This window comes from Onychostruthus taczanowskii, unplaced genomic scaffold (assembly GCF_017590055.1).
Source record: "Onychostruthus taczanowskii isolate IOZ18803 unplaced genomic scaffold, ASM1759005v1 scaffold42, whole genome shotgun sequence".
Lineage (NCBI taxonomy): Eukaryota > Metazoa > Chordata > Aves > Passeriformes > Passeridae > Onychostruthus > Onychostruthus taczanowskii.
This window is the reverse complement of record NW_024501682.1, coordinates 1,510,714-1,525,129: the sequence shown is the minus strand read 5'-3', so window position 1 is coordinate 1,525,129 and position 14,416 is coordinate 1,510,714. Positions and strand designations below refer to the sequence as shown.

Below are 14,416 nucleotides of genomic sequence, written 5' to 3'. Positions count from 1 at the left end.
CCACCGCCCTGCGGCATGCGGCGGGATCCCGCAGCAGTCCCCCGCCCGCACCCCGCCGACCCGGCGGGAGCCGCTGACAGGTCGCCGCCAGTGGCCCCGGCACCTGCGCTGCGCTCACCGCCCTGAGAGGAGGGGCTGCCGGCCAGACCGCGGCGCGGCGGAGCGGGAGGGAGGGAGAGAGGGAGGGAGGCGGCGGCGGCGCACGGCCGGCGGCGGGCGGGCCCCCGGGGGCGGCGGGCGCCCCTCGCCCCGCCGCGGGGCCGGGCGGCCGCGGCGCCACCGACACCTTACTTCCTGCTTCGCTACCCGGGGCCAGACCCATCGCGGCGGAGGGATCCCGCCGCCTCCCGCAGCCTCCTCCCCCTCCTGCTTCTGCTTTTCCCGGCTCCCTGCTGCAAGGAAATTATTTGACAGCGATTTGCTGACACCGGGGATTTTTTTCTTTTTCTTTTTTTTTTTTTTCTTTCTTTCTTTCTTTTTGCATCACGGACTCGGCTGCTCGGCGGGCGGGGGAGGCCGTGCCGGAGGTAAGTGCCGGTGCCCGGAGCCTCCCCCGGCGCGGGGCCCCCGCCCCGCTCCGCTCCATGTGCCGCCGCCGCCGGGGTGGGTGCCGGGCAGCGGGGCCGCGCCGCGCCGGGCCGGGCCGGGGGAGTGCGTTTCCTGGCGGAGCGATATTTGTTTACAGGATGGGCGCCGTACTGTAAGTGAAGTAGGACCGAGCCCGGGGCAGCTCCGTAATAAATTAATATCGCGATTTGCTCCCGCCTCGCCGACACCGCCACGAGCCCCGCGCCCGCCCCCCTCCCCCGCCCGCCTGCACTTGTTGCAGACTTCGCGCCAGGTAGGGGCAACGCTTCGCAAGTTTCGTTTTTGCAGAAGCCAGGGCTGCGCTGGAAGGAGAGGAGGGGAAAAAAAAAAGGGGGGGTGGGGGAGAAAAAAGTTTGCAGCTCGCAGTTGACTTTCGGTCTGCAGCGCCGAGGCCCTGCCGGTTGCCGCCGCCTCCTGCCCGTCCGCTCGGCTCGGCTCGGCTCGGCTCGCCGCGGAAGTTCTCCGAGCCGCGCTGCCCGTCACAGCCCCCTGACACGAGTGGGCGACCCAAGTGCTACTCCTCCTGTCCTTCGTCCCGCAGCGCGCTCGGTGCCAGTGTTGGGAGCGGAGCGGTCCCGGCGCTCGGCTGTGGAGCCCTTCCCGGGCGGCACCGCGTGGGGCGAGCTCGTTGCGGAGGAATGGGGATTTCTCCCTCCACTCCTGCGGGAGAGAAGCGCGCGGCGGGCTGGGCGCTGGAGGGGCGCTCCGGTTTTCTGGCCCGTCAAAATTACGGGGTGGTGAGGAACAAAAACTCGCAGCCAGGTGTTTAAATACCGGAGACGCGATTTGCAAGTGAAATTAACCGGCAGTTAACCAGTTAATAAATGGATAATGCCTATTCATCCTTCGGCTGACTTTACAGAGTGGTTTTCGCGTCTGCCTGTCAACTAACCAGGCTTGACTGATCGAGATGTAAACCTAGCCAGGTTATTGCCTTCGTCCAGTAAAATCTGACCCGCACTTGCTGTCCTTGCGCATCAGTGCTGGTCATCATTCAGATAGTTACAGGTGAGGTTCGTACATTCTTACAGACTGACATGATGGCAGTAAAATACGTAGGATGACCTATGGCTTAAATATTTATGGAAAATATTGTGAAGTGTTTAACTGCATGATTAATGTTTTAAACATATAATCACTGAGGGGGGAGTTTTATGCCTTCGGTAGCTACAATTTTACTGTGGGTATGGGAAGAGGAGAGAGTTCAGCTGTTGGGGTTGGCCTGGCTGCTCGGTAGGGCCACTCTGCTGCCTATACCCATCCTGCTTGGGCCTCTGGCCTGCAGAGTTTTCCTGGGGACCAGGGATTTGTCTGCTGCCATCACTCAGGGTGTAGTGTCATGATGAAGTGACCCATCATTACAATGTCAGCGTGTGCATGAGTTGTTCCTGCATGCGGTACGTGCAGCTGTTTGCTGTCATCGTTTATCTGCTTCGTGGTCTTGGATGTTCAGTTGGATCAGAATGGAGCTATTGCATCAATGAGGTGTATCTATCTAGAAATAACCCATTTTGCTTTATTGCCCATTGAAGCGATGAAATTTAATACGCCCTGGCTGGTACCTTACCTTTTTTCTAAGTGTTGTCGAAGGCACACATATAACAATAGAAGGGCTGCTCCATGCATGCTCTATGCATGCATACTATCTTGCTTTGCATAAAACAAATAAAGACTTTTTTCCTAGACTTTAGATAAGTGATTTTTCATATGAAGAAAATGTGTTGTATGCATTTTTCTTTCTTCTGTAGAGGATACTCTGGTAATCTTTGGAAAAATTAAAGGCTTAAGTATAGCCTACTCAAAAAGTTTTGGTGCAAATGAACACTCTAGAACAATCTGTTCTACCATCGATTAGCAGTTCATGTTTCTAAAGTTGGAGACCTCAGTGAGGACCTGAGCAGCACTGTGGGGTGGTGGTCAAACCCGTGTATCTTGAAATGACAAAAAACGTCAAATACAAGTAATGCACTTCACTGTGAAACAGAGCCTGAGTGCAAGCTGGAGAACTGGCCTTCTGGTGGTACAATAACACCAGAGCTTAATGGTGCTGCTGTGTCAGTGTATGTTCTGCTGTTGGCATCCCTCGCTGGGGAAGAGGGATGAGGCCACAGGTAGCTAGGCGGGCATCCTGCCTCCAGTGTTTAGTATCATGGGCCAACATGAGCATAAATAAACCACAGCATGACTAACCTCTCTACCTAACATTGACTCATGTTGTATTTCGATAGACTGAAACAGTCTCCATGCCTAAGCCATTTCATTTTCTCAACCTGTATGTTACTAATGATGACCTGCCTATTGAGAATCCTCCAGTATTCATTAAGACCATAAAGCAAGTACTTGTTTAGGTTTGTTTTGCTTCTGGGTAGTGCTCAACTAGCCTAGATAGAAAAAAGAAATTCCTAGATTTTAAACTCAAAACTTGCTTCTCCTGGCCATTTTAATTATTCAGGTGATACAGTGAGGCTTGCAATTATAAACTGTGCTCATAACTTGGCATCTGGCAGGGAGTGCGAGAAAAATATAAGAACAGTTCTGTAAAGTGCTGTAGGTTTCCTAAAACAGTAAGTTAATATTTTGCTGTGAATATTTTAGGTTTTTTTTTCGTTTGTTCTAATCAAGTGGAGGATATGTCACCTAAAAACTTACTCAGCCAAGTGTTGGAAAAGGCCCTTCTCTCCCTTTGGCAATATTATAATGGGTCAGTGTAAAAAAGAAGGGCCCTGCGTTGTGCCTCCTTAATATGTGTCATAATAACTGTGAGATAAGGCAGTTTCATTTCAGCTTCCTTAGAAATATGTGTTTGTTTTTTGGTTTGTTTTTTTTTTTTAAAGCAAGCAGCGTTTGACAAACACAAAATAATGGTTGGTGTGGAAACAATTTGTTTCTTCCCCTTGCATTCTTTTGAGAGCTGCATAGTTCCAATAAAAAATTATCATCAGAATTACCATTTTTCCTGTCCCTGAAATTAACGGATCCTTTTGCCTGCCCTCCACCTGAAAGAAGTAGGCAAAAGCATCTTCAAGTGCACGTGTGAATTCTGCCTGGCGCAGCTGCCACACCCGTCGTTATTTACATGAGGTGAGGAGCACAAGGAGCCACACGGACTTACATGGCACTGCTTCCAAGAGTAGAGTTACCGTGTGTGTAAGTGGGGAGGGACTGGGGGGGCTGCATTCAAAACTAAAGAAAAAGGAAGGCAGCAAATTCCATATATTTTGCTGTATGTGACGTTACAAAACCTCTTCTTAACTTGTCCATCTCTGAGAAACCTATTACTGTAATCAGTTGCAGGCCTGTGAGGGGAAATTGGGCCTTCTAAGATAAAGACTAAAATAGCACATTCAAATATATTTTAAGAAAGGCGACTCTTCCTTCAATGAGTAGGTCTGAACCTGTCTCAAAGATCAGTAGCAACAATTTTATTGGGTTGTTTTTTTGTCTTTAACAACTCTTTGCTTGAAAACAAGCGCATTTAAGAGATTCACTGAAATTACTTTTGAGCAGCATGGGTTTAGGCACCAGGTTAACTGTGGAGCTTGTGGGAGTATCTCCTGTTAGATCTGAAATGCCAAGAATCGGCTCTTGCACCGTCATCTCCTTGCTGCTGTCACTGTATGTCCAGGCTGGCCAGGAGGACAAAGTGGGTGACACAGGCTGCCAGCAGCTCATACTGACACTGGTTCTTGTTGGATGTTGGTCTCTGTGGGCAGAAGGAATAGTGTTTTGATAGCAGTTTCTTTTCTCTCTTTCTGGCTTGTCTGTGTCGCTCCATGATAGTGGGGATGTGGGCTCACCTGGACCTGCTCAAAACAGCGGCAGAAAAAAACCCCAAACCGCTGATTTGTGTGGGGTAAAACTGGAAAATGTGCTCAGGCTACAACCTGCTGCCACAGAAACTTGAAGGAAAAGACTTAATTTATGTTACTTTCTTCTTGAGAGGCTAATGGTTTGGGGAACCCAGGACATGCTCTTAAATATATGCCCTATTACTGTGTAATAGTGTTTGATTTTTCTTTTTTTTTTAAATTTTAAACTCTTTGCATTAGAGTGGGGGTGTTGCAGGGTTTTGGAATACTCCTGGAGCGTTAGTTATATTTTGAGGTTCTGAGTGAAATGAGTCTTGTGGTTTCAGCTTACTCTGTAACAAAGAGTAATGTGTCGCACACAAACAGCCCACCTAAGTTTTCATAATTGACTGGTGATTTGCTCTGGAAAGACCCAAAATCCTGATATGAGACAGAGTCAAAAGGTAGTTGATTTTTTTTTTTTTTTAAATTCATTTTAGTTTGTCATTCTCCACTTTACAGTTTAAATTTTGTTAGAATTTCAGACAAATCGCTTCTCTTCGGCTTCCCATCCGCTGCTCAGGTGGGCTGTTGTGACTTCCCAGGCGCACGGTGACAAGTGCCAAGTTTCCACACCCCACTAATGTCTAAAGCAGCCATTCTGGGTCTTGTCACAAATTTTCTCCTGTCTGTTTAGTTCAGCAAGAAAATGGTTTCTGTCTTTCCTCTCCCTCCCCTCATCAACTGCTCATGGTAAGATTTTTTATAAGAGCCCGCATTGTGATGTGTCCTTGAAGTGCAGAGCTGCAAGGTTTTGTTTTCATTTGCCATTTTTCCTCTTCATGCTTAAAGTTCATTGCAACTCTAGCAAAGCAAGATTGTTGTAGATGGTCTTTTTTGACTCCTTCCCTGCCCCCTGCTTTGTCAAAAATCTCATGTTCAGTAAAAAGCAAAAACTCGGATTCTAAAACTTACTCCAGCTAACCCTGGCGCGTAAAGATTGCAAAAATACGGATTGGGAAGGATTGCCCCAGCAAAGCAGGTAGGTGTAAGTTAAATGTTAAATTATCAGCACCTCCTTTTTAAAGGATCCCTGATGGTGAGGTTTTTGTTCACGCCATCTGGCTAGAACAAGGCTTACCAGGACTCTTAAAGGACAGGGGCCATTTGAGGTGCAGAATTTATATCAGGTACTTTCTTTTTAAAGGCTTTTTAAGTGAATGTCAAATCCTAAATAATTTCGTCATCAGACTGTGCAAAAAAAAGTACCCAACACTGCGAAGCAAGTTTAAAACTTGAGAATGCATGAAGTCCTATGCCTTAAAAATAAAAAAAAAGTAATTTTTGTCTTTGTTCTACACTCCCTCTTCTCTTCTTCTTCCCCTCCCCCCCGCCCCCCCAATTTTCATTGATGGGGAAGTTTCATTTCCTTTATTTATATATTTTTAGTGTATATGTGTTTGGGGGGGCATGAGGGTGGATAGGAAGGAAGTCTGTGTTCTAGTTTTTATATTTAAAACTAAAAAATAGCTAATGCTGGTGTGTGTAGAAACGACTTTAAATACATTTTCCCCAGTAAACCAAAAATTCTGTTGGTGAATGGTGAATATTATTAGGGCATTGAGGGGTTTCGCAACACTTCTGTGTAGGTGAGAGTCCTGTCTGAGTTCCAGTTGTACTAGCAGGGAAGTGTTTTTCCCAGTACTATCATGTTTCACATGCCAAATGAGAACTAGAAGTGCATTTTCCTGGAAGGATCTCTATTGACACTTGGAAGGTTATGCCAATTACAGCTACATTAGGCTTTTCAAAAATTTTTAATTCCACACTTGACCTACATAGTAACTTCTTTCATTTTCTTAACAGAGCACCTGCTACAGTCCTGGAATGTCAGTAAGGTAAACCTGCTGTCCTGTGGCTCTAATGCATATAAGTACTCTTGCAAGAGTATGATCTTAAGTGGATCCTCGTGAAATGAATGCTGCTGGAGCTTTGCAAAACTTGAAAGAGCCCTCTGTTCTGCAGGCAGAATTCAATACATTTTATTGGGGAGCAGGAAACACGTTATGAAGTATGTTGTCCATATGTAAAAATATTTTTTTCCTTGAAAGAGATCCCATGTACTTTAATTCTGAATACGATTTTTAAATACTGCAGGTTAGGAAATGCTGCATTGCAAGTCTGGGAAGGTTTGGAGACATAAGATGAGGTGATTTTAATACACATTGTGATCAGAGACAAAAAGTTATTTACTCTTTTGGGCAGTGCAGTGGTTTATGAAGGAGGAGGTAAATGGGGCTTCTTTGGCAAGTGCCTGTAGGTGCGGGGTGTTGACTGCCTCCTGGACTTGCACCACCAGTGCTTCTTTCTGCTGCTGCCTTGCTGTCTCTGGTGGAGAATTTGTCCTAGTGGAAGATCTTGTTTGTACCAGTAAAAAACAATCCTAACTAGTACATAGTGCCGTTGTTATTTTGTAACAATAAATAAAATAATGGATGCTGACCAGACTTTACATGGTTCAAAAGTAGGAATACTTGGAAGACCCTACATATCTAAACTGATCTTTCTTTTCCCTAAAATGTAGGCTGCCAAAGCCCTGAAATATTTAGGATATTGACTTAAAGTTTTGTAAACATCGTCTCAACTGCGTCTTTTTTGGTCTGCCTCTTTTATATTTTGTTTTATCCTGAGTGTGGAAGCTGGGCTTACCTTGCAGAGAGATGGTGGTGTTTGAGTTGGCCCCTTGCTGCTTTCAGCAAGCAGAGGGCTGCACGTTGCACTCTTTTGAGAGGCTGAAAGCATCTTCAATGACTCCTAGGCCACAGTGGGCCTTGAAATAACCCTGAGCTCTGTGGCCATTACCAAAGCTGAGCTGGAGCCTGTAGTCATCTGAACCACAGGTACACGCCATGTATAGCTCAATGCTGAACGCAGGAGTTTTGTTGCTGCTTGTGCCCCTAGTATATTTGTAGGGAAATGTATGGAAGCAGTTCAGATGTTAACTCAATGGCATGATTTTGGGGTTTTTTTTTGTTACCTTTCAAAAACTTACATTTAGTGTCGCAGGGGAACCCTTATGTATCTTGGTGAAACAGAAGAAATGCTTCATGTTCAGCTACACTGAGTGGTGCAGCTTTGCAAGAGCACTGATGCTTTGGCCTGCCACGCAGTTCAAATTCAAGCAAAGGTCTCCCATGTTGTTGCTTGCATGTGTCCTCCTATCTCTGTTTTGTATCTGCAATTTCAGTGTATGCTTCCAGAATGATTTTTTATTCATTTCCAATCATTCTTCAAAGATAACTGGCAAAAAACATCAGGCTGGTTGTGATTTTACAGCGGTAGAAGGTAGACAACTTTGATCTTGTTAAATTAATTTTCTTCATGTGTGGGCTGAGTGTGTAGTGAGCTGATTTCGTTTTTATTGATCACTGTAAAAATGTGAATTCAGCATCAGAGCAATGATAATAAACAAGTACTTGCAGTGATATTCTAATTAGTTTCTGGCAAAAATAAGGCGGAAAACCATCCCAGAGACTGATGTGTTTTAGTGGTGAGATGCTGAGCTGGGATACTTTATTTGAAAGGGTTGAGTAAAGCTGTTTGAAGTTCTGACTCTCTGGCAACTTGCCGCGAGCAGGAGCATGCCAAATGGGGCAAGATGCCGTCTTTGCATGGAGGCATTTGAGTGTCAGAAATGGCATTCTTACCTCTGGAATGGCTTTCTCTCCCCTGATCACGCCAAGGTAAGACAGGTTGTAGGAACCACGTGTCTGCTTTGTTAGAAGGTGTCTCTGAGCACAAGCAGTGAAGCACTAATGACCTTTCTGTCCCGATCTACAGGAATGCCCTGCACACCATTGCCATGGGTTCCAATAAGTCTGCATGGCAAAGCATCAGGTACCGAGCGGGGGAGTGGAGAGAGGTTTCTAAATTAGCAGGCAGCTTATGTCTGGAGAAGTGAGATTCATATTCATAACTACGTTAAACACATATTTCTGAATATGGCAGGGGCATATATCCATTTAAGGTGGCTGTAGTTCCTCTAAGCCAAAATACTTGCAGAAGTATGGGCTGGCAGATTCTCTCTCATTCTTCCATTGATGCTGTATTTCCAAGGCTTGAAGGGGTTTCTCAGTTGTGGTGGTGAACAGTGATTCTCTGAATTTTTTTTGGTCAGTTAAGCTTGTTTTATGCTGTCAGAGTTTAGTAAATTGGTATGTGAGCAGCATGGATCACAATGAAAAAGTACTTCTGCTGTCTGTATGAGTTTGATAACATTAGAAAATGAGTCGCAAAATTTTTAAAGTGAGGAAGGTTTTTTAGGACTATGAAATTTTGTAAAAGATGGTTTATAATTAACTTTAATACTTTTCTAAAGTTGCTGCTATTATAATGAAAGAGCATGAATAAGAGATTATGCCTTGCAGGTAAAATGAAAAAAGATTTCACCATTTATATACTTGAAAACCAAAGATGCATTGCAGAGGATGAATTTTACTGCTTCTATATTGCTTGTAGTAAAAAGTTGGTCTTTGAAGTTGAAAACAACTTTAGATTTAAAGAAATAATACACCTGAAAAGGGAGGTTCACAGAAAAAAGACATTGGATTAAGTACTGTTTTGTTAATGAAAAGAATGTAAGTTAAGCCAAATGTGGTTGCCTGCATAGTAAGGTACTGCTTAACATGATTGGGAATGATAAAATAAAGTCTTAGCAGACTTTTATTTCAACGATTTCCAACTTTCAGAAGTTTTAATCTGGACGTTGCATGCACATACATAAACGATAGACTAATACCACAGAATTACTTTAATTTTTGAACGGAGCTATACTTTGATGCTGGAAGTCTGTCAGCATACAATCCCTAGGCTAACTGCTTGATCGTTAGTTAAAGTAGGGGTTCATTAAAATAACATGGGCTCATCTGGTTTTAAAGGCCACCTCTCAGCCAGTAGGCGATGGTCCAAAACGAGTAAGGTTCCAGTGCAGACGTTACAGAGCAGTGGCACATAGATTACAGCATAAAGCTGGCTGATGGGAAGGCTTCCGTTGGATTGTGTGCTCAGTATTGGACCAGATTTTTCAATTTTTAGTCACCTGTAGCAATGCCTGCTCTTGTTATAGTTGGTTAAACTATCTGTGTGACTGTTTGAAAGAAGGTGCAAGGTTGGGTCTCTCTGTATGACTGACTGCAGCTCCTTGTAATTATTTTATTCTGTTATAATTGTGTTCTTCTAGTTGAAGTATCATAATTACAAAGTGGATTATGGGCTTCGGTTCTGTAAGGAAAATCCTTACATTTTAAGCCCCACTTTATCCTTTGCATAAACAGTTCTTTTTCTTCTTTTTTTTTTTTTTTTTTCAGGTAGAACTTTTACTTTCAGGTTATTTCTGGAAAATCCGTACTGCTAATTATGTAAATTGCAAGAAACGAAAAAAGAGAACAAAAGAGTGGGGCATCTTATTTTAGGCTTCAGCAAATGCCAAGTCATACGTGGCCATTACAGCTATCTAGAATATGTACCTGCTGGTGCTTTTGTTACCAGTGAAATTTAAACTGGGCATTTCTCACCGGCTGTGTACGTTAGATTGCCAAATGTGGGAACCGGGAAGTTTTTCCAGTAGCAGGGTCAGCTTGTGCCCCCTGGAGAGTCCCTCCCTGCAGGGCTCCTTCCTTGCATACACAGAAGTTTCTTGCTGAAAGCAAATGTAGGGCTTTCTTTTTTTGGTCTGTTTGTTTTTATGCTGTTGTAGGCAAGCTTGCGTTTTCTTAGGGCAATCCTCTACAAGAGCAGCAAGTTTTTGTACCTGCACCTTTTTGCCTGTTCAGGCAGTAAGAAGCTCTCCTTGAATGGAGGAAAGGCAGATTTCACACCTGCCTGCTGATCAGAGATAGGGGAGAGTGGAAGAAGAGGTGTTTGAGTGAATGAACAAACTTTCAAGCTGACTCAGTGATGCACGTACAGGGTAAGCTGTAAGGATTAGTCACCAATTTACGGTAAATCTGTGTGGTGCTTGCTGGGGATGTGTCTCTATGGAGCTGCACTTAGCAAGCTTTGTAGACTGAGAATGCAGGTAAATGTTATTTCCACAGTATTTTCCCAGTGAAGGACAGTAACAAAATGCAGTGAAACTCAAAGGCTTGTAAATTACTAAGCTAAAGGCAAAAAAAATCTTTTGGCTATCTCATGGTGCTGGTATCTTCATCTGTGAAACTGGTAGGAAAATGAATAAATTATGCAACGACCTCTTTTTTACTATTTAGAAACCTGTGCTTACATGTTATTAGTACTGTTCTACCCTGTTTTGTGCAAGTTGGTTTTATCTTGGATTGTTTTTCTTTCAGTAGGTAGGTTTCAAGCTGCATTTGTGTAAAACACCAATTTACATGATGGCAACAGAACAACAATTACAGGGAAGGATATTCATCTGTTGAAAACACTATTTTCATTTGCCAAACAGAAATTTCAGGAAAATTACCCTCCAGGTTGAATTTTCTTATAAGTGTTCTCAAGTTCTGAAATTCTTTACTGGCATAATAGGTAAGCACAGCACTTGCAGCAGAGTTCCTATTAAGAAGTTACCTTTTTGGGGGGAAAAACGGGATTAATTTAAAAAAAGTAATTATTTTTTAAAAATGGTAAAATTATTCTGCAGCATTTCCTGAGTTACCCAAATTTAGTAAGTTTATTTTTTTTGTACTTTCAGATTGTTCTTTCAGCAGTTTCTTCTGTTTGGCTGAAGTAGGTTTTTTTTTTGGTGTGTTTTTTTTTTTTTTTTTTTTTTTTTTTGTTGTTGTTAATTTAGCTGAGCATCTTTCATAATTCTAAGATGTCCTTTCTCTCTGATCTTCTGACCTGTTTTGCTTGGCTTGTTTAATCTGTCCTTAGAGAATAGTTAATTTCGACCATAATTATGCCAAAAAATCCTTTACAGCTGTTAGAGCAAAAATTTTTTTTTCCTATTCTTTGTTTAAAATTACTTCCTCCAAAATAAAAAGAAAAGCCCAAACCAAACATCTTGTTGAAGAGTGAGAACCAGACTGTGCTGGCACTGCTGGGTGGGACGGTGCTGAGGGTGCATGCCTGTACAAGTGGTTTGGCTCACTGCTCTCCTAGTGAGCTGATCCTGTCGAAGGCTTTGAGTCTTCTGAAGAGCAGGAGTGAAGGCTGAAAGCATTATTAAGTTTTGGGGTTATCTCACGCTATTTATTTGAAATGGAAGCCAAGCAATTTACATATCTCTGTATCTTGGATCTGAAAAAATTTTTTTTTTTTTTTTCACTAGCCTGTGTGTGGAAATGACATCACAGCTTACATCAGCCATGCTAAATTCAGAGGTTTTTTCTCCTCCCTGTTGGGTTATTAACTGAGCAATAGCTCTGTGCTGCAAGTCTTCCTTTGCTGACTGTGGCACATCGATAACTTCATCGTAAATGTTCTAAATTTTGTGCGATGAGGAGAAATGAAGATCTAGTGTAAAACCTTTTGAAAATGGTGGGAATGTAGCTCGTTTTCTTGCTGTGTGTGCAGCCAGACTGGGTGGCCCCCTAATGCTGCGTTGTTCCCGGGATCCCTGCTGCAGCAGAAGCATCCGAAGGACGGCACTGTGGCTTTTGGCACTTCTGGTGACCAGGTCAGGAGTTTGCTGTGGCACATTGTTGGGTAGGTTATGTCCCCATAGTCCTGCAGGGCAAAACCTGCCCTTGTGAGACTGAGTAAGTTTTGAACTAAAGCTCTTACGTTGTTGCTGAATGTCCCATGTGCAAAGCTGAGCTCCGTGTCAGGGAGTTGAGAGCTTCTTGTCTCTACCAGAAATCTCCAGGTTTTGGAGCTGCCCTCTGGGGTTGATGTAGGGCTACAGCTGTGGCAGAGTGTAAAATGGAGGCATAGGGGTTTCCTGTGAGCCTGAGGACCTGGGAGGAGGCAAACAAAAATCAAATTAAAGTTGACATTTTGAAAAGTTGATTGCTATGTTTTTAATCACAAAGCAATTTTTAAAGTAAGTCACTTCCCAGAGGAAAAATAAGTACATTAAGAAAAGGGAGAAATGTTGAATTTGTGCATTTGAGTGCAGCAGATTTGGTAGCAAGCTGCTGGTGGTACCAGTGTGTATAGAGACAAAAGGACAACCAGTGTTCTAACTCTCCTGCTAAACTTCCAGCCATAATGTCCCATATGTAGAGCATTTTAATTTATCTTTACTATTTTGGGAAGGCTGAGGCTGTAGGGATGGGACTCATCCCAGTAACTTAAACAAACCCCCAAAAAATGCAGCGAAACAAACTCATCTGACAATTCAGTGGATGTGGAGAGATTTCCTTTCTTGTGTGTGTCTCAATCAGCACCCTTTGCCCAGGGAGAAAGGCAAGGAGGCCTGCAGGAAGACTTGCAGGAACAGCTTTGGATTGGGCTCATGGCACGTGAAACGTACTGATACTCATTCACATACTTTGTATTTTTTTACATTTCTTTTTCTGCCATAGCCAAGAGCAAGGGGATGCGGGGGGAAGAGGTGAGGGATGTGCTGGGAGGGCACGTGTTGGTGTAACCCTGTGTGTTTGAGCGGTCAGTGCTCGCACACGCCACATAGCCGCTGCAATTACTTGTCTCTTCTAGAGCTTGCGAGGAGCACTTCATTGCTGCAGTTATTTGTACAGCCATATGCTATTTTTTTTCTTACATATGTTCTCTGATAATTGTCAGTAGCACGTGCCTCTGAGCCAAGGCGGAGCGGTATTTAAAAATCAGATGCTTAATGGGATTTGAAGAATTGTGTGAGTTAAGTACCAGCAAAAAGACCAGATTTGAAAGCATTGGCCTCTGAAGGTCGTGTTCCTCGCAGAGCAGCAGCATGGTTGGTAGCAGTGCTGGTCTTTCAGTTCCACTGTCCACTTGTAGAGATGTGACCTTCAAGAAGTAGTCAGGAGGTCTAGTTTTGGGTCTTTATATGTGGTTTGGCTAAATCAGAGAAAACATTAAGTCCCTTCTGATGTGTGTACCACCCCCCAGGAACAGAATTGGATATGTGTTGAATCCCTGCTTGGTGACTTGGGTGGTGCAGGGCTGGTTGGAGATGTGACATGAAATCTTGCATCTGGCAGACTCCCACTCTTTGAACCTGCCTTTCCCCCCGTGTTTGTCAAGCATCCTGAGCTGTTCAGGTTGCATAACTGGTTGCTGTTACGTTGCACGTTTGTGCATTGCGTTCCATGGATCATTGCTGTGATAGTAATTGCTGATGTTGCATCTCTTTCCATCATCAGAGAAGCAACCACCAAGAGGAAGTTCTGGGGAGACTTGTAGTCGCTCCGGACTGGAAATGATGCAGCTGTGTCCACTGAAAATCATTTTGGGTCATTGTATGACCAGAATCCCCCAGTATCCATGATGTTGCTGTCACATCATCTTCAAATCTCCACAAATAGCTCTCTGAATTACCACTCCTTCTGTGTTTCAGTTGGGGGCAACTTGGTGTAACAGATGTCTAGATTGCCAACAAGTCAGAACTACCTTGCATTTCAGAGTGTCAGGAAAGACATAATGTCCCTAACATTCTTTTGTGGGGAGGTTTTTGGTCTGTTTTTTTTTTTTCTTCATTTCTGGTAAAGTGAAATATAGAGCACATATGGAAATGGCAGACGTTGTTGGGTTTTTTATTTTTTTTTGTTGTCCTTGTTTCTAAAATTAAGTACACAGTAGTTTGTGAGATCTTGCAAAGAATTTAAATCATATTGCACAGTCATGTGTTCAAGGAATCTTTTTAATCTAGTCACATATATAGTGAATAGATCCAGATTTTAAAAAATACAGTGAGGAGTAAGGTACACCATATACAGTAAGGAGAGGTAAACCAAACAGGATAAAGACAAAAGACTGCTAAATGTTTTTGACTGTACTTACCTAGTTTAGTTTGCTGCCAGTATTCTGTTGCCTTTTTGTTTGGTTGTCCTTCATGTTCTTGGTTGTCGTTCATGTTCTTCCTGTGTAAGAAAAAAACTTGTGGTATGAGCTGTTCTGCTTATCCCTTGCATAATGTT

General features: G+C 43.5%; 1 protein-coding gene across 6 annotated transcripts in view; it reads left to right on the top strand.

Moving 5' to 3' along the window:
* Positions 1–206: 206 nt before the first annotated feature.
* The window catches only part of TRERF1 (transcriptional regulating factor 1), a 99,643-nt gene continuing 85,433 nt past the window's right edge, over positions 207–14,416 (top strand). For 5 of the 6 annotated variants that reach the window (XM_041413632.1, XM_041413636.1, XM_041413633.1 and 2 more), the window contains exon 1: positions 207–527. The gene's annotated coding sequence lies outside the window, so the exon portion shown is untranslated. Of the gene's footprint in view, positions 842–14,416 lie in introns of all 6 variants that reach the window. The other variant, XM_041413631.1, reaches the window with a different exon arrangement.